Raw genomic sequence first — 20,000 nt, 5'->3', positions numbered from 1 at the left:
AGAGATTTTTTTTTTTTAAATGCATTTGACTTACGGGTGTAAAATCAGGTCTTACCTATACAACTTTGTTTTTATTTTTATTTTTTTTATTTTTATTTTTTTGGAGGGGGAAGTATCTCAATATATAGGTACATTTAGCCATTTCAGTCCTGTGTGGACTTTGGGGTCTAATACTCAAAGCCTGAGCATGCACAGCTCTTGGTGAAGTTCTTCATTCTTTGATGCAAGAGATTTTGAAGGTAGGGAGCTGAGTTCTTGGGTCAGACGTGCTTTTTCCAGTATTCTTACAAAAGAATGCAAAAAATTACACCTAAGCTCAACTCAAGCACATGAGTAACACCAGGGGCTTACCGAACATCAGATTTCAAGACTTTGATTCATCAAGGCCTTAATTACCACAATGGCAACTTAAAAATGTCACAGCACCAACCACGGCCATGCCACACAATGCTGTTCTTTTGTTTCCCTGTTAAGAATAGGTTTGCTCACTCATACTGCAAATAAAGAAACATCTTTAGGCCCAAATCTGCAAACGGTGAAGTCATTAAACAAGTGACTTTGAGTCACATGAGCAACGTTACTTGCCTGAATAGTAAAAGCAAAACCAAAGCCTTGGTGAACAACCCATCATAATGTTAGGGTGACAACACTGAAGTCAATGGAGTGGTTTGCAAATTCAAGACACAAATGAAGACATTCATGTGTACGTGTCCAGCCAAATGGGAGTATAGATATTGATTGTAACAAAGATGGTTAAATATTTTTATGCAATAAAGTATTCAGCAAATATTATACAATTTTGAAGCATATAATGATAAGGTCTCCTTTTATATCTCTACCTTATTTTATATCTTTTATCTAGCTCTAAATGAGATAAAAGCCTTTGATGCATTTTGGACATTTGGTTGACAAATAAGGAAGCTATAAGAGTTTGAAAATCCTGTGCAGTGCATGTGCAGTCCACTGGCTCCAGACGTACATCTACAATCTGGAGTTGTGCAGCCTGAAATAAACACAGCTGTGTTTATCTGAATGTGTGATCCCATGTACATGGTAGAAAGTTCAAATAAATGCACTCAGTGCGATGATGCTGTAAATGCAGCGAGTGCATTTGTCAGATGTGTGATGATGCAATCTCTTAAATAAACAGACTGAGCTGTTTGTTTGACTCCTGAGCTACATAGACATAAAAATATATGTACATTAATTGAAGCCAATAAAACAAAATCCAAAACAGCTATAAGATCTTAATTGAACCTTAACTGAAAATTCACTTGTTGTTTTTACACCCAAAATAAACAAGTTCTGCGTGTTGGTATTAAACGTATGGTGTAAGTTTTAGATAATAGTAATGTAATAGATAACCATCAGTTCTGGTTTTACTGGACCAATTCTGTTTTTTCCTAAGATGGCCCATTGTCTAAGACCAACTGTAGAAATTAGAGGATATATACAATTTTTCATCTCATCAACTAAACAGATAGTTCTATTTTATAGATAAAATATCTTTATTTAGGATGTGTGGTCTGTTCAGTATTCAACAGAACCAATAGTCCAGAGGAATAAGTTTCTGATGAGCTGAATAATATGTGAAGGAAAAAGAAAAACTGAACGAATGTAGATGCTATCAAAGCTGTTGTTTTACTCAGAGTTAACACTGGCTCAGCATTTCACTACAAACTCATTCAGAACATCAAGTTACTGGAAAAAAATCCTCCACTTGAGAAATATGCAATAGTTACTGATGAGTCAGAAGCTGGAAGTAGTGACACCACTACACACTATTAAAAAGTCCTACTTTTCAATACTGTCTGACTGCTCTGCAACCCAAAATAACATCACTGCAGAAGTGTCGTAAAGCTTTTTCATTTGTCTTAAACCTATTCACTTGAAGAACACGAGCTGCACAAATGGTCTCAAGAATGGTTACTGTAGAATTAGACCATCAAATTTCTTGACTTATGTGCTTTAAAATCTTGCCCAAAAGATGGCACTAACATTGTTTTTAGTAATATATATTGGATATAGATTTAATTCTTCTCCCCCCTGTAAAAGTATCGGCAAAATGGTCACAAAGATGGTGCTTAATATGCACGACTATGCCAGCTAAAAATTGCTATATAGAAATTAAGCTTCCTTCACGTTAGGATCATCAGCTATTGGATACTATTGCTGGACCAGCAAATGTATCTGTCAAAGTACAGAAACACTGAGCTATGAAACCTTCATCCCAACAGGGACTATTTAAATCTATGTAATATGCCATACAATACCAGAACGGTATCATACATTTAAATCATGCACTATTAAATCTCTTGAAAAGTATGCTAAGACTAGATCAACTTCATTGAACAATTTATATCTGATTTAAAATATTCAAAGAAGTATTACACTGTTGAATTTTATTATCAGTAATTTATTTCAGGTTTTAAAATATTTAAATTACATGCTGTATAAGGAATGGCAAATAGTTTGCATGTCTCCTCAAGCAGTGGAAGCACCTATTTACAATACTTCCACAGTTTATGTTAACATGGTTATTTTGAGTATGCATGGAGACTATCTTTCTTCTTTTCACTAACCAGATCATGTCCACAGGCTTGAAGAAGGTGGGCCCCGAAAGAGCTAAAAATTTGCCATTGATCTGTCAGGAACAGAGCATTTGACAAGCAGAGGACTCAAAGTGGAGCTGCTATAATTTACAGCAGCACCGGGGAGAAAAATACTCAGTCTTGCTCCCACTGAAACCAGCAGAAAAAAGATCTGTGAAGATACAGGCCTAGCTTTCAGTCTTGTTCTTCTTCTGAACATCTGGTGATTCTTATTTTCATGTCACGATCCTTCCATAATAGCATAACTCTTACAGCTTCCAAAACCCTCAGGTATGTGATAAAGCTGAACCAGAGCAAGTGACATAAGAAGATAATGAGACAAATGGGTCAGTGTGATAGGTATGACCAAATTCTTGTCAAGTCTCTTGCAAACACCATAATGATGGATGGATTTGAGAGGCAAAACAGAGAAAGTTTAAAGAGGTAGCTTGGAAACTGAATATAAAGGCAACAGATAAATGAAAGCCAGAGGTAAAGAAGGGCAATGTCGTGGTAGGTCTTGAAAGAGAAGTCAAAGAACTTATGCTCCATGCAGTCAACACAAGGGATGTTATGGGATCCAGGAGAGATCAGCTACAGGTTGAAGCTGTGTTAGAAAGTGGCAGGAGAGGAGGTAGATGGAGAGCTTGTGATGAGCTGGGATGGGAATGCCACCCACAATGGAGAAGCCAAAGGGAGATTGAGCAAAGCAGGGAAAGGAGTATGTGGTCTGGAGACAGAGCAGAGAAATGGGGAAGTGGTGGTATGGAGACATGTCAGAGGTGAAGAAATAGCTAGGAATGGTGCTAGAATAACAGTGAGGGAGGCCAGGACGGCCCATATATACTGGGCTTCTCTTTGTGGGAGCCACGTAGCAGCTCTAATCCAGGGATCCGCACTTGTTTATATTGAATTTAGCCCCAAAATGAGGAAGAGAGCGAGTGTGAATTACACCTACATGATGTATATATAGCTTTGCACTCTAAAAAGATGCACCACAAGTGAGGAGGGTGAGGAACTGCAGGAGCTGCACCAAAGAACATTTAATACTTAACACCACTTCCTTATGAAGTTGAAGTAATTTATGTCCCTAGACTACTGCTCTTCTGCTAACAAACCCCTCCTGAAGTCAGACACTTAAAGAAACCCAAGGAAAAGGAAGGTGAGCTTCTCAGGGAGGGAAGACCTAGCCACTGACTTTCACTTTTTGTTTTAGTTTCCCAGAAACAGAATCAGGTTTCCTTTGAGACTTGTATTTTTGTTGTTGTATCTGGAGCAAGCCAACCTTTATACCCCCACCTTTAAACTTGATTTGTCTTGGTGGGAGGAATTAGTCAGGGAGAAAAGAGAAGTGAGGACCGATGACTGCACCGCAAAATAGTAACAGAGGCATCACGATGAAATCGGGGAATTTACAAAAGTGAAAAATTAGATGCAGCTACTGAGGCCATCAACCACAGGTGGGTTCTCTCAAATTAACATAAAACCCCTCAGTTAAGAGGAATCAGAAGAGCACGGTACCAATTATTGTAAGCTGCCATCACCACTCCTGTTGAGGCTCTGTTCAGTCCACAAGAAAAATCTCACACCGTGTTAGAAGGGCCTGAAAATCCCCAAACCATTGCTGGGAAAATCCCCACGATAACCTTGCAGGTAGCATTTTTTTTTAATCCTGCAACACACCAGATCATCTAAACGCAACCAGTTGCTTTTGCATAAAAGTAGAGGTACTCATCTGGTTACAACCACAACAAACCATGGTGTAGGAGCACACCTGGGAAAAAAAAAAGTCTCCTACAATAGGGTGCTGGACCATAACAGGACTCTGCTGTCCCTTCCACTCCCCTGCTTAATGAATTTTTCAAAAACCAAAGGAAACTGCCATCCTAACAACAGGAACTGGACAATTTGCAGTAGGTGCTACGCATGGTAGTGCTAGTAGCAGCAGGAGTGCCATGAATATGGAAGTGAGGAGCTAACAGGAGGAAGAGACATTTGGAGAGAAGTATCTTGCTCAGCTTCTCATAACAAAAACTAGTTTTAAAATCTTCAGCAGTGAAGCAAATGGGTAGGGTGTCACCAGTTCAGTTGAAAACTCACTTGCACCTTATGGTCACCATCTGTGGTGTGGAACGTTTTCAACCTTGACAAAGCAGATTTGTCCGAGGATATTTCCTCTCTTTGAAATAAGAGAATTAGCTGTGGTAAAACCGGAACCCGTGTTGGCACATCTACACTTAGGCGATCTCTGGAGAAAAAAAAAAGTATATAATTGCAAGAAGCGTCTGGTTGCCAACCTGTAAAAAATAACACCCCACCACCCCCAGCCAGCTCCAGCTGTGTCAGTGCTGAGCAACACCAAAGGCCACTGTCTCTTCTTCCTCCTTTTTAAAATATGAGGTGCCTTTTTAAAAGCCCATGAGAAGAAAGGCATATGCAGCAGGTGGTCACATCTGTGCCCATCTCTCTCCTTCCATCCTGAACAATTTGCTCCCGAGTGCTCTCAGTGAGGAAAAGGATGGAAACTCCAGGCGTGAAAGGAGGATGAGAGTGGGTGGAAGAAGACAAGGGCAGGCACTCCTGCTCGTATCTCAACGAGGAACAGAAGAAGATCTTAAAGCCCACGAGCTGTTCGCCCTCTTTCTTGCTCTATCTCAGCGTAACCGCTGTGGGAGAATTCCCCCAGAGCCTAACTAGCTGACAAGCACAAAAACCAACATATGTTTCAGATATGTATGCGCAGCCATGCTCTCTATCACTGTTGAGATGGAAGAGACCACAGATATATAAAACATAGATGGTTTCCTTTTGATTTGCCCTTCATTTGAGAATTCTCCGTTGGCTGTAATTGCATTTGTAATACTGCCGCATTTGTGTATTTTTCAAAGAACTGAGTGAATAACCCAAATGATGAGTCCAGCTCTGGACACAGCCTTTCATTTCAACTTATTTAACATTTTAATAATTCCTTAAAGTATTGCAAGGTTCCTGTGTCAAGCTGGAGAGGAGCAATGTGGACCTGCAGCTCCTCTCTGCTTCTGTTAGGATTTTCCAATGTGACTTTGGGCAAACCATTTAATCACCCTGAGCTTCAGTCCCCTCAGCCTGCAAAATGGGGATAAACTGACTTCCTTATCTCAAAGGTATATCCTGAGGATAAATTTGTCCATATAACTGCAGATCATGGTTTTTGGGGCCAGAAAATACTTGTCTAAATGAATAGAGCTAGCAGTGCATCTTGCTTCTAAAGAGATAACGATGCTCTGCTTCCCCTGGCCACCACCCTGAAAGTCACAGACATTTTTAAATTTTGATTTTTGAGGAAGTACACAGCCAATTACTACTATAGCTAAACACAAGAAATTTAGGTTATTCTACACAGTTTTAGCATATTTTTTTTTGCCTTATTCTTGAATTTTATTCCTTCCTCCCCATAAAGAGGTGGAATCCCAGCAAGCTACATTTCAACAAAGATGAGTAGCATTGTCAGGCTAATTAGAATCCAATTAACATAGTCAAATTTAACCACTTGACTTCCAGTTCTGGTAGGCAATGTCACACACCCCAGTGACGCAGGAAGTACTGTGACACAAATTAAGCATCATTAGCTAGAGGTAACCAGTAGAGACACAGGATGGCAATTGTCTGCCTGCAGAAACCACAAGAAAGGGCACAACTCTCACCATCAAGAGCTTCATATGTAACTCTGGCCTTTAAAATGTGTGACAATGACTCAGAATGAGGAACACAAGAAAATCTGCCGAAAAAGCAGTTTGTCACAATGTGGGATTTGTTTCTTCAACAGCTATAACCTCAGTTTCCTGATTCAGCAACTTTGATGCCTATAAATTAAAGGAATAAAGTGAAATGGCAATCTGTTTGCATGGGATGGAGGTAAAATGGGGTCCAAAAGGAAAAGCACTTTGGTGGTTAGGAAATATACTGTAATGTGGCTGGATTAAAGATTAGTGCCACCACTGAAGTTAAGAGAACCTTTGTAGGATCATTAACCTTATCAAAGCCTTAGTGAGATTCAAACATGGGTGAAGTATTGGCCCAATTGAAGTCAGGGCAATACATCCAACCTCTCACCAAGTGTTTCTAAAGTGCCTAAAGCCCAGCACTGGGGTTGAAAAGCAAAATCAAAATAGAACAGATAAATAATAAATTAAATAACAGAAGTTAAAGCCTCCTGGAAATGAAAACTGATTATCTAGATTTCACAGAGGGTTTCAATTAAGTCTGTTTCTCATTTTTGTTTATCTATATTTAATACCGATAAATAATGTTATTTCATTACAAGCCTCTGAAGGGTGTTTCTAGCCTTTCTTACAGGGACAGTCAGGCTGAAAAAAAATCATCTCTTACACTACAAGTAATATTCTGGGTTAGTAAAACAGAAAAAGGATGGTTATTTTTCTCCACTGTTGATGCTTGCATGTTTTCCTGCACTCTCTCTTTCTCTTCTGACTTTGCAGACACTAGAAAGGGAGCTCTGCTAAGGGTTGAGCTTCTTCACCTCCTCCCTGTGTTGAAAACCTGGAATATTGGCTACTGCTGAGATTAAATGCTGTGCTTCAACCATTTACCCACCCTCAAAGATAAGAGAGGAAGGTCCGAGAGGACCAGTTCAATAGTTTCCCATATCACACTGCCCTGAGACCTGGGGATGGGGAAGGAGTTCAGCTCTGCTGTGTAGTTTATCTCTAGTTTTAGGTGTGCTTACACCTCATCCCATCAAATGTTTCTATTTACAGAGAAAGGATGCCGATATTAAAAAGCCACTTTTCATGTAATTAGGAACCAGTGACCAGCACTGGCAATCCTTTATCCACCACGTGATGACCCTGACCATACCCATCCTTCCATAGCAAGCAGCAGAAATTTCCTGGTTTCAGCTGCTGGAGATCACAGGATCACACAGAATTGCCCAGGTGAAAAGCCCTTTAAGATCATCAGGTCCAATCATGAACCCAACACTGACAGATTCCTGACTAACCCATGTCCCTCAGCACTATGTCTACACGACTCTCCAATCCCTCCAGGGATGGGGACTCCACCACTGCCCTGCCCAACCCCTTCCAATGCCTGAGAACCCTTTCAGCAAAGAAATTCTTACTCACATCCCATCTCAACTGCCCTTGGCACAACTTGAGGCCATTTCCTCTGGTCCTGTCACTAGTTTCTTTGCTGAACAGACCCATCCCCACCTCTCTCCACCCTCCTCCAAGGGACTTGCACAGAGCCACAAGGTCTCCCCTCAGCCTCCTTTTCTCCAGGCTCAACAACCCCAGTTCCCTCAGCCGGGAACTCAACACACTTGTGCTCCAGACCCTTCCCCAGCTCCGCTGACCTTCTCTGGACGTGCTCTAGCACCTCCATGTCCTTCTTGGAGTAAGGTCATCCTGCTGGAAATCAATATCATGTCCTGGAGGTTGGTAGGTGAAAAGCTCCCCTGCTTACCTGTTCTTTAATTAAAAAACATGGAAAGTGAAAAGGGGCAGCATGTTAATGGGCATTTGCTTTAGATGAGGAGATGGAACTTTAAACACAGCTGCAGCACGTGGGTGAGAGTTTCACTCCGTGATCCTCCCACAGCTCATCCTCCTGCTCCCAGACAGCAAGATGACAGCCATGTACCATGTCCTGAGTAATGCAGAAAACAGCTTTGTATTTCCTAGTTCTGCTTAACACTGTTTAATTGCGCTAATTTAACCCAGGTGGTCTCCACAGCAGCCTTTGCCTCAGGCCTGGAGAAAAGGAGGGAGGAGAAAGCAGTGAATTTCACAGCATCCCAGAATTGCCTAGGTTCGAAAAGCCCTTTAAGATCATCAAGTCCAATCATTAACCCAACACTGACAAGTCCCCGACTGACCCATGTCCCTCAGCACTATGTCTACACGACTCTTCAATCCCTCCAGGGATGGGGACTCCACCACTGCCCTGGGCAACCCCTTCCAATGCCTGAGAACCCTTTCAGCAAAGAAATTCTTCCTCACATCCCATCTCAACTGCTCTTGGCACAACTTGAGGCCATTTCCTCTTGTCCTGTCACTTGTTCCTTGGGAGAAAAGACCGACCCCCACCTCTCTACACCTTCCTTTCAGGGAGTTGTAGGGAGTGACAAGGTCTCCCCTGAAATTTGCTACATTTGTGCATGGGAAGAGTTCAGAAGACTCAACTGACACATACAGAAAGATGTAGCACTTGCAGGTAGCACTGCCAGGAGCTGTGTGGTGGTGGTTGGTGTTGCCAGACCCACTTCTCCATCCCTGCCTTATGAGCTGGATATCACGTTGTTGAACTAGGATGACCTTGTTACTCCAAATGGAACCACTTTTTCTGCCCCCGGATTTTATCTAATTGTCTCTTTGTTTGGCAACCTGAGCAGAGCAGTGTCTCCAGCTGGGCTGCTGGATGTCTGAAAGACTTAGGCTGTCTGTCAGCAGATGGGAATGTTCCCGTATTTCTGTCTCCAGCTTTCAGGGACCTGACTGAGACTCACAGTGCTCAGAATGCCCCAAAAATACCATAGTAAATGCAGCTGGAAAGTCATCGTTTTTATTTGCTTTGATTTCTCAGGCTGTTTCTCAGCCTGAAACCCAAGACTGAATCTCATGTCCAGAGAAGGGCAATGAAGCTGGTGAAGGGGCTGGAGAACAAGCCTTATGAGGAGTGGCTGAGGGAACTGGGGTTGTTTAGTCTAAAGAAGAGGAGGCTGAGGGGAAACCTAATTGTGGTCTACAGCTACCTGAAAGGAGGGTGTAGGGAGGCAGGTATGTGTCTTTTCTGCCAGGTAACTAGTGATAGAACAAGAGGAAATGGTCTCAAGTTGCACCAAGGAAGGTTCAGATTGGACGTCAGGAAATACTTCTTCACTGAAAGGGTTCTCAGGCACTGGAACGGGCTGCCCAGGGAGGTGGTTGAGTCACCATCCCTGGAGGGATTTAAAAGACATGTAGATGAGGTGCTCAGAGATCTAGTTTAGTAGTGGACAGGTATGGTTGGACTCGATGATCTCAGAGATCTTTTCCAACCAGGAGATTCTATGATTCTAGTGATGCACAGACAGGAAGGGTGTTGGGTGTCTGCTCCTTTTTGTGGTGTTCTCTCCATCTTACTTCTCCAGCAAGTAGGACATCTGGGATTTATGGTCACTTCAGTCTCAAACTTCAAACTACCACCTTCAGCAAGCACTACCAGCTGAGCTCCAAGTCAGACTCTGTGCTTTGCAATAACTTCGAAAAATTCCTGTGACCAGGGGGAGAAAAAGCCAAAGGACATACTGGTTTGTAATTCAGTGCTGAGAGCACTCACCAGGACAGGGGAGCTCTGAGCTGTGATTCTTGCGACCTTCAAAAGTAATATCTTCCCGGTTACTAACAATGTGTCTGTCTTGGGAGCAGTGAGCTGAAATGTCCCTCTTCCTACCTGATTGTATCCACAGCCGTGCTCCCTTACCATTTTTCTGTGCTGTGCCAGGCATCACAAGCTGTGTCTGCACCATCCACGCTTCAGTCCAGGATAGACAGAAAACTGACTAAAGAAAATTAAGCTCCACCTTGATGTCCCACTTTTCTCAGGCTATGTTTTTGCAACTTCGTAGCAGATGGTATGTCTTAGGTACATCACTTTGGAGATGCCAAGTGATGTACTATCTAGCAGTGTTTTTATTTAATGAGGAGGGAAATTTTGACTCCTACTTACACTTGGGAAGCTGCGATACGGAGACAGGTGTGATGCTATTTCATACTGCTGTATCATCTACCCAGAGATCTTCATAGCTATTTTTAATCTGGACACTAAAGGAACTATTAATTAAGGAAACATATCCAGGTGCCTAATACAAATTGTAGAGACACTAATGGTGTATTACAGCATCTTAATTTTCTTCAGAGACTACAATTAGCAGTGAGTTGGTCTGCACTATCATGACTTTTTTTCTCCTTGTATCTGACAAAATGAAGGTTGCAAATATAGGGCAGCTGAGTCATAACAGGAGATGCATGTGATTCCAGCTTTACATGTGTGTCCAGTGTATACACTTCAAAGGAGACATTTTACTTAAAAGCTGATGCCTCTAAAGTGAAACATGAACATTTTTCAAGAGCTCTGTGGCACTCGGTGACAGCTTTGTTTTTAACTGCAGTAGGACAAAGACTTTAATACTATATAGTAGTATAATTCAATAAAAGAAATAAAGCCAGGTACAACTGAGCGAGGGGAAAAAATATAAGTATCTGGGGTGTAGTTGCTGTTTTTAAAATGTGAAATAGGTGACAATATTGCACACAAATGCTCATAAAAAATGACACAGTATTTTGCCATTTACATATAGCAAAGTTCTCAGTTTTATATCTCAGCTTTAATGTGGCACAATAGTTTCCATTACCTGCACGTCAGATCATAGACGTCATATTTTTGGTGGACTTTCACTGTTGAACAGATGTAATCGAACCTTCTGTTTTGTGGGATCATAAAGGAGGATGATTACAGTGGTGCAAGCTCACTTTATTTTCCTTTTCAGAATGCAATCAATGTTTTTTGAGAACATGGACTTGTACTGTTACATAGGAAAAAAGAAGAAGAAGAAGAAGAAGAAGAAGAAGAGGAGGAGGAGTAGGAGGAGGAGGAGAAGAAGTGGTTGACTCCACCTGATCTCCTCTTAGCTCACTTGATGCTGTGGTGCTGAGGGATTGCCCAAGCCTTGGGTGAAGCACAGAGAGAAGGCTGTAGCAGGTTCTCGTGCTCATCACCACCTGTGTCAGCACTTCAGCCCTGTACCTTTCAACATCCTCACCAGCTCCAAAACTGTAGAAAGTTTTAATCTAGGACCTCTCCAAAATACATTACTCATAACTTGCTTTCTTATGTTTCTAAAAAGGCATAAGAAAGCTGATAAATGAAAGAGGAAACGGGATCTATCAGAGGCTATACCCCCCACTTCCCTTTCCTTTAGAAAATACATAATAATCAGCACATGTGTTCATGTGATAGATATTTTTTCATTAAAGACTCATACTGACCAGCCTACCACCCACCTGGCCACTGGGAAAGCCTGCACCATCGCTCTGCTCTCACTTTGGCTCGAGGTAGGAGGGAGCTGGGATGGCACAGCAGCAACCAAGGCAGCCCACAGAGCCATGCTCTCTTTTTGGAAACCTGGAAAGTTGATTATAGATAAGCTGGCAGATAGTGGCTGGACCCAAAAATTCTCAGGGAGTTAAAGAGGTTTAACTAGCTGAACGTCATCAATTTTGTGCAGTCTGGTCATGGGGTTAAGGAACCAGTGCCTCATAGAGGTTGTAGAGACGTGGGGGTCGGTCTCTTCTCCCAGGCAACAAGCGATAGCACAAGAGGAAAGGGCCTCAAGTTGCACCAGGGGAGGTTCAGGTTGGATATCACCCAAAGGGTAGTCAAGCATTGGAACAGGCTGCCCAGAGAGGTGGTGAAGTCACCATCCCTAGTAGTATTTAAAAGACAGGTAGACGAGGTGCTTAGGGACATGGTTTACAGGTGGCATTTCCAAGGTTTATGTTTGGACTCAGTGATCTTAAGGGTCTTTTCCAACCACTACGATTCTGTGATACTTTCATGAATGCTTGCAAAGAGATATCGCTTGGACTCGGTGAATATTAGAGACTTGGTATTGTGTTTTAAATTAATTCTTCGACCTATACCTTCATCTGCCATGGTACAAATGAACATTACAGACTGAACATTAGATATTTATGTTCATTTAACAGTCTGTAATAAGCTATCGGGGCTGATTTTGACATGTACATTGAAGTTATTGCTTTTTTATCAATATCACGGTACATTTGTCAGCAGAGAATGATAATTGTATTGCTATGTATATAACCGATCTTGTAGTGTGACATTCTCTACACTGTGCACAAATTGAATACATTTCATCTTAAATACAAGCCTATTAATTAAAAAGGGAGAACAATAGTGAATTTTAAACTGCCAGCTACAGAGCATCTCTGAGTAGTGTCTTCTCCAATATCTACTTCTCTGGTAAACAACTTGGAGTCTCACAGGATCACCTACTTGTCTATTTATTTATTTGTTATAGGATGCCAGAAGAAATGTAAGGTCAGAGGTGTGAAATCAAGGGCACAAGAGGTAGGATGAAAAGGGCTGACAGGGCTGCTGTAAAAGCACAAGAGCATATTTCTGTATTATAGCAGGAGTCAAGCAGCATCTGCTGCAGTTATGGCAGCAGGAGTAGCTTTCGTTCCGTTCCTTGCTTTTCACACACCAGTAACTTAGACAAATGCACTGCATATGTGGACACAGGTAGTCATCTGCACTTTTCAGAAGTGTCCAGCCAACAGAGTTTTAATTACTTCTAACTTCTATATTAATTTCCTTCCAACCTGGCTGCTTTTTTTACAGCCAGTGATGAACAACATACGAGGCCAGGTTTCAAGAAAATGTAAAAAAAGAATTTAAAACAAGAAATCCTTTTAAGAAATCCCTTTAAGAGGAGGGGCAGGATGCTGATCTTTTCTCTCTGGCCACCAATGCCAGGAGCAGAGGAAATGGCAGGAAGATGTGCCAGGGGAGGGTGAAGTTGGCCATGAGGAAAAGGTTCTTGAGGCAGAGGGTGGTGGAGCACTGGAACAGGCTCCCCAGGGAGGTGCTGATGGCACCAAGCCTGACAAGATTCCAGAAGCATTTGGCCAAGGCCCTCAGGGACATGGTCTGAATGTTGGGCTTGTCCTGTGCAGGGACAGGAGTTGGACTGGATGATCCTTGTGGGTCCCATCCAACTCACAACATCCTATGATTGTATGATTCAGTAATTTTGGCAACAAGCAATGAGGCAGCACATGGGTCAAAAAAGGATGGGGAGAGCAGGACCAGCATGCAGAGATGATACTCTTCTGTTGGATGGAACTGAAACATGGTACTGTGAATGTAGGTATTTCTTTCCTATTCGTGTCAATGTCTTACCATGGTATTTTCCATAATCAACATTATTTTCCTTTCCCCTTAATAGCTGTGCTGGTTTTAGACGTAAACTCACGTTTTGTAAAATTTCCTTATTGCCACAGAAGGGTGCTAAGGGAAAGTAGCTGCCTTTTCTCAGCTTTGGGTACCTAAATTAATTGATGTTTATTAATTTCAGAAGCATCTCGTGTTATCAGAATCCGCCCACCTCTGCTTCCAACTGTACCTGTCAGAATGCTTACGTGAAATTAGCCCAAACCATCGCAGTCAGCATTACGCTGATTCCTCCTGCAACAAGTTTTCCAGTTACTAATAACAATACCAGTAGACAGCAGTTGGACTAGTTAGCTAGAGATAGGCAGATTTTTCTGCCATTTCATTCCCATCCACAGATGGAGACAAGAAGAGGCTCTGTTTAGCTTTTAAACAGGACAGTGAGCTAAAGCTGCTTTTCAACCTAAATCGATTGCATCCCCTCTACGTATCTGACCATGCTTCCAATATATTCTGCATTAATAATGTAATCATTTACAAAACGCTCTTTCGATTATAATGCAAAAAGAAATCAAAAGACGAGTATAATCTAGGAAAGATCTTGTTCCACTAACAACTCTACAAACAGCCACGTGTAATATTTTCCAGAAATGACTCAAAAAATCACCTGCTAGTCCACTGGCTGGTACCAAATAAGCGCCATTAGGTAAAACCCATAGCAAGGAGCTCCAAAAGGCCACAATGTTGAAAACAACCGTGGCCTTTGCTGTGCAATTTTTTTTTTCCCCTCACACCTGCCAGGCTGGCACAGCTGAATTTTCCCATTCTTGTCAAATCTTTCCAGTTTAAGATGAGTAATAGTGCCAGATTTCTGAAGAAATATACCACTTAATGTCGTATTCTCCAGTAAAGATTATCTTAAACACTTTTATTTGCAAAGGTTACTATGACAGCTGTTTGGCTGAATATATTTTCAAAATGAGTATTTAAGTTCTTCCACAGCTATTCGAATTCTTCTTGTTCTTCATGTGTCGTACCTAAAATATGAATTTTTATCAAATTTGGCATGAGATTCACTATTTAATTTATCAGGATGATTCTGTTTAATTGCTAGAAATCATCTCATCTTCTGTAGGCTATGTACATCTTCCACCTTCAGTCTTTAATTGACTGCAGTTTTATTTGCTGCACCTTTTTAATATTATCTTAATTGATTGTGCTGTGACAGCTTCTTTTGAAATACCAAGCAGAAAAGACAAATTGTTTTCATAAATTTCGAGGCCGTCACGATTCTCCAGCCCACCCATCCTGTGTGAGGCAGATCACAGACATTTCCACAGTCTGCCTCAATTTTAAGTTATTGAGTCTGCAACTCAGTCACTTGTGGTTGAGCTGGAACATATCTTCTAGGAAGTTTTCCAATTTCAAAGACTTCAAGTGACAAAAATTATCCCACATCCCATGTGTAGTATCCAAATGTTAAATTGTTCTAGCAGCTAAATTATGTGCAATGTTAAAAATTTACACCTCATTTCTGATACAAATTTTTCAGCTTCAGTTTATAGACAGACGACCATTTTATGCTTATATCTATCTTGTGATTAAAAGGACTTCTAGAATCGTGTATCTTCTCTGATTTATTTAATGGGCTCAAATGCAGGCTGAAATAAGTGGTATAGAACTGCAAAATTATTTTTCAAAAGATAGTTTGAGTGCTCATTGGACAGTTATGAAGGCAGTTAGCAAACATACAGCTGGGGGTTATATATATATATATATATATGTATATATATATATCTGAGGGTAATATATTTATATATATATATGCTACAGGTATGGAGAAGGGACTAGATGACCAAGTGGGAATTTCTGAAAGAAATAACTGACCCAATTATTTAAAAGCTAGTCAGTCCAGAGGGTTATTAAATTCCTAACTCTGCTTCCTTCCTCTTCTTCATCTTCTCATGGGCATCTTGGAAATCATTCTCAGGTCTCAGATGGGTAAGGTGAATCCATTAGGTGTTCCTTGTGAGCACAGAGGGAAGAGTAGGGTAGCGGAAATACAGTCTGGGATGGTACAAGCAGTGAGGGAAATTACCAAACACCTCATTAAAAGTCTTATTTTTGAAAAAAAATGTCCTTAGTAGCTTGGCAACATGTAAATCTCAAGTCCTCCGAACCCTGTCATCTAAATTATGTTAGGATTCAAACAAATAGACTGTAAACAGGAGAGATTAGCCATCCTCAGATCCCCAGCAATACCATTTTGGAGAGAGGGAGAGTGGTTCCTGTACAAACCCGCACTCTTTACATCAGGGTAGCAGCAGGGAAGAACATGGGAAAGTCAGATATGAGTGTCAGTTAAGAAAAAAATTGAAAACATTTGTGAACATTGCAACCTACTATGTAATAGTTCATGAGTGGTGCTCAGCGTTGTCTCACAGATGCCCTTCAGTAGGATGAACTGGAGCATCACGGTCTAGTTAGTGGGAGACGGTTTGTTGCTCTATTTGAGCTGGATTCCCACTTCACCATGGTGACCAAGAGAGCTATATCTGATCTGCTACTCAGGCAAGGGTCTCCATCATTTTTCTGTCTTCTCATCACAAGCTTCCTGATCAGAGTTTTCCAAGAAACTTCAATCACTATACCTGACAGAGCCGGACTTCTTTCCAGCAAAGGGAGACAAGGACCCAACACCACCTTTGGGAACGTATGTTCTTCCCTTCTGGAAGGTTTCATAGAATCATAGAATGGTTTGGGTTGGAAGGGACCTTAAAGATCATCCAGTTCCAACCCCCCTGCCATCATCAGGGATACCTTCCACTAGACCAGGTTGCTCAAAGCCTCATCCAACCTGGCCTTAAATACTTCCAGGGAGAGGGCATCCAAAACTTCCTTGGGCAACCTGTTCCAGTGTCTTAGGGCAGGCTAACCCAGCAAACCCCCTTCTTGGGCAACCCGTTCCAGTTTCCAAAGGGCAGGCTAACCCAGCAAATCCCCTCAAGAACAGATAGCCTAACAGTAGCCAACCCAAGGTTGTGTTTTCAATTTGTGTATGTTAACAGCAAAATAGTGTATGCTCATAGGATGAGTAAAGGTGTGGCCTTTCAGTACTTAAAGAGGCCTATAAGAAAGATGGAGACAGAATTTTTAGCAGGGCCTGTAGTGATAGGACAAGGGGTAATGGTTTGAAACTAAAAGAGGGGAGATTTAGACTAAATATAAGGAAGAAGTTTTTGATGCTGAGGGTGGTGAAACACTGGAACAGGTTGCCCAGAGAGCTGGTAGAAGCCCCATCCCTGTAAATATTCAAAGTCAGGTTGGACAGGGCTCTGAGCAGCCTGATCTGGTTAAAGATGTCCCTGCTCACTGCAGGGGGGTTGGACTAGATGGCCTTGAAAGGTCCCTTCCCACCCAAACCATTCCATGATTCTATGACTCTATGGTGCCATTTCATTATGCATTTGAGCACCGACTTTACAAACACAAACTGGATCATTTTGAAGACACCAGCTCCAACACTGTGAGAGTAAGTTGGAGTGATGTTACCTTTAGCTAAGACAATCCGGCTTCAGAGGTGCTGTAAGAGTCATCCAAGCCCTGTGCTATTGTTCCTGCTGCTATGTTTTGTCCGGGCAGCCCAAACTCTTATAAACAGGAAACCAGAGACCTCAGATGATTTCTCCACTTGAATAGAGATTGGTACAAGTATTTGAGATTGCTGCCCTTCTTACAAACAAAACTCATTTATGTGAATATTCAGAATATTCAAAGGCAATTAAACTGGCGTGACTACTTAAGGAAATGCCTGGACTTACATATAGATTAAAAAGTGTGTGTTTAGGCTACAGGTCTTGCTTCAGAAGCTACAGATATCAATCTACTATTCAGTCCTTAAGCTGCTAGCAGTCATGTTGTTTTTTTTTTTTTTTTTTTTTTTCCTGAAATTCTTCTCCCATAAATACCAAATAAAACCATAGTTTGTGCAATAGTCCCAGAGATATCAGTTGACCCAGACTGTATTTGTTTGCATGAGACATCTTTACAACACTCTGGGGAAAAACCAGAGTTTCAAAACCAGAACATCTATCCTCAAGACAAATCTGCTGACCCGCAGAGCCGTATTTCCTGACTTCCAGGTATTTCTTTTGGACTAGATACAGTAACACTTGTACATCATTCTGAGTCACTCCTTGTGCATATGTGCACATTACATCCATTTTCTCCTGTACTGACAGGACATTGCCAAACGATTTAGTTTAGATAGAGCTGGCTCTTCAACATAATTTTTCACACACACATTTTAGCGCACTGAAAGCTGAATTCTGATTTACAACCTTTTTGGAATTTGTTTTTCACCGAGGTTTATGCCAAAGATGTTTTATTCATATAAAACAAATGCCTGACATTTGTTTCATTAAGATATTAAACTTGCACTCCGTTTGCTCTCACTGAAGATACCAGCCATGTAAAGGATTGCCAGGCCAGGCTCTGGCACGGGCACAGCTAAGGGACTCGGAAAATGGCATGTGAGCTCATCTTTTGCAGCTCTGACTAGGCAAGCCCTGTTCAGGGCCCTGATTCAGTGGCAATTAAATAAACCAGAAAAGCACCCAACCCCACCCTTTGCAGCTGGAGCTTTGTCTGAATGTGATAAGAGATCATTAATTTTCAATTTGACCTCAGCCTATAATGTTCAAGTGGCCTCTTTGTTCTCATAGCGATGTTACAAGCAAGGTCTGAGTCAAGAGAACTGGAAAGGAAATATTAAAATAGTCCTGAAAACCTCTTTAGTCTTGTGATCTCGCTCCTCCTAACTTCACTGCTCACACCTTATCCATTGGACCATCACGGCACCATGACATGGATTTCCTCTTGGAGATTGCTTCGTTCCCAGAATAAACAACACTGGTCAGCCAAGGTGACCAGTTGTGCAATAGTAATAATGAATATTGAAACACCGCAGCAAAAACACGCTGTGAACAAACCAGTGGGGCAAAGTTTATTTATATCAAATGTCTGCGTGTAACGTTTGTAACAATTCACAGGCAGAATAAAAGCTGAAATTCACTGATTAAAGCGTTCACTGTGAATAGCTTGTACAGCTCTGAATCGAAAGACATAGTTGAAGAAATTGTTATTACAATCCTCTGCAAAAAGAGCTATTGTGAACCTATGGGCACATCAACAGCTGTCTATGGAAAATTATTATTATTAGAGAATAGAAAACGTCCTATTTTTAACAGATAATCCCAGAATCTGGGTTGAATTAGAATGAAGGAGAGCCCATCTTTCACATCATTTTTCATTCAGGCATTTGGCAAGCTGAGATTTTACAGAACGTAATTTAGGATGTTTAAAGTGCTGTTTGTTACTGGTGGTTTCTCATTGTAACACCTCAAGCAGTTTGGGAGAGGACCTAGGGCTTGGGTCCTTCTGTAGGTACATGATTACTCACTGCAGTTCTCAGGCGCTTTAGGCTGCTCAGTTTAAGCTCACAGGGTTGGATGCAAGGGGTGTTTTAGGGTTGCTTTAATGTGTTTTTTCTGCTTTTAAGCAAAGCCAGTTTGCCATCGACTAACTGTACTGAAACAAAACATTTAAATCTTAAGATTTCTCTCCCTCTGTCAGAATTTACAAGACTGGATGGCACCAGAATTGGCATCAGCACTCGTTAGAGACTTCATTTTCTCTTCTTCTCTGAGGATGCTCTAGAAGAAGGAATCCTGTTAGGCAATTGTCCCATCAAATATGAGGAAAAGGGGTATGTAATACCTTGATTATATGTTCAAAAACCTTCACAATAGTCCAAGACCTGCTCTGAAGCCTGTGGAGCTACATGTGTCTGCAGCAGGTAAAGGACACTCTGTGCTCTGACAGAAACTTGCTGCAGCTCAACCCACATCTCAGCCTGTCAGAAAGAAATCAAGAAAGAGGGTGGACAGAAAAAAAAATTATTTCACTGCTGACTGCTGATGCCCTGCCCTTCCTGGAGCAGAAGACAACCCTATTTGTTCTGGCTCCATTTCTCAAGGCACCTTCAGAAGGTGCATGAGCTTCCAAAACATCTTTCTGTATAAGAGGAGAGAAAAGGGAGGTTATAATACAAACACAAAGAGTGGTCTCCATGTGGAAAGTTAAACCTCCCAACTTCCTGAGATGTAAATTTAGGTTGGCTCACACTATCCCATCTCTAGGATGCTATATGGCGCTTCCAGGGTTACCCTCTGTAGCCCCATGTTTCTGTTGTGTGTTGGGGAGGGATATGGGGACACACACAGTCAGTCAAGTCGGGAAAAGCCTTGGACATCAAGGAAAAAAAAATCTGAAAAGCGGTGGTGTAATGACTGCTTGCCCAAATATATATTTAAAAATAAAATAGAGACTTCTGTTAACTATCAAATTATAAAACTTTTAAGTTTTCCTTCCTGAATATGCAGACTTTAGGTTTCA

This window comes from Antrostomus carolinensis, unplaced genomic scaffold (assembly GCF_000700745.2).
Source record: "Antrostomus carolinensis isolate BGI_N321 unplaced genomic scaffold, ASM70074v2 scaffold20356, whole genome shotgun sequence".
In the NCBI taxonomy this organism is placed as follows: domain Eukaryota; kingdom Metazoa; phylum Chordata; class Aves; order Caprimulgiformes; family Caprimulgidae; genus Antrostomus; species Antrostomus carolinensis.
The sequence above is the reverse complement of the archived record's forward strand: the minus strand, read 5'-3'. Positions refer to the sequence as shown.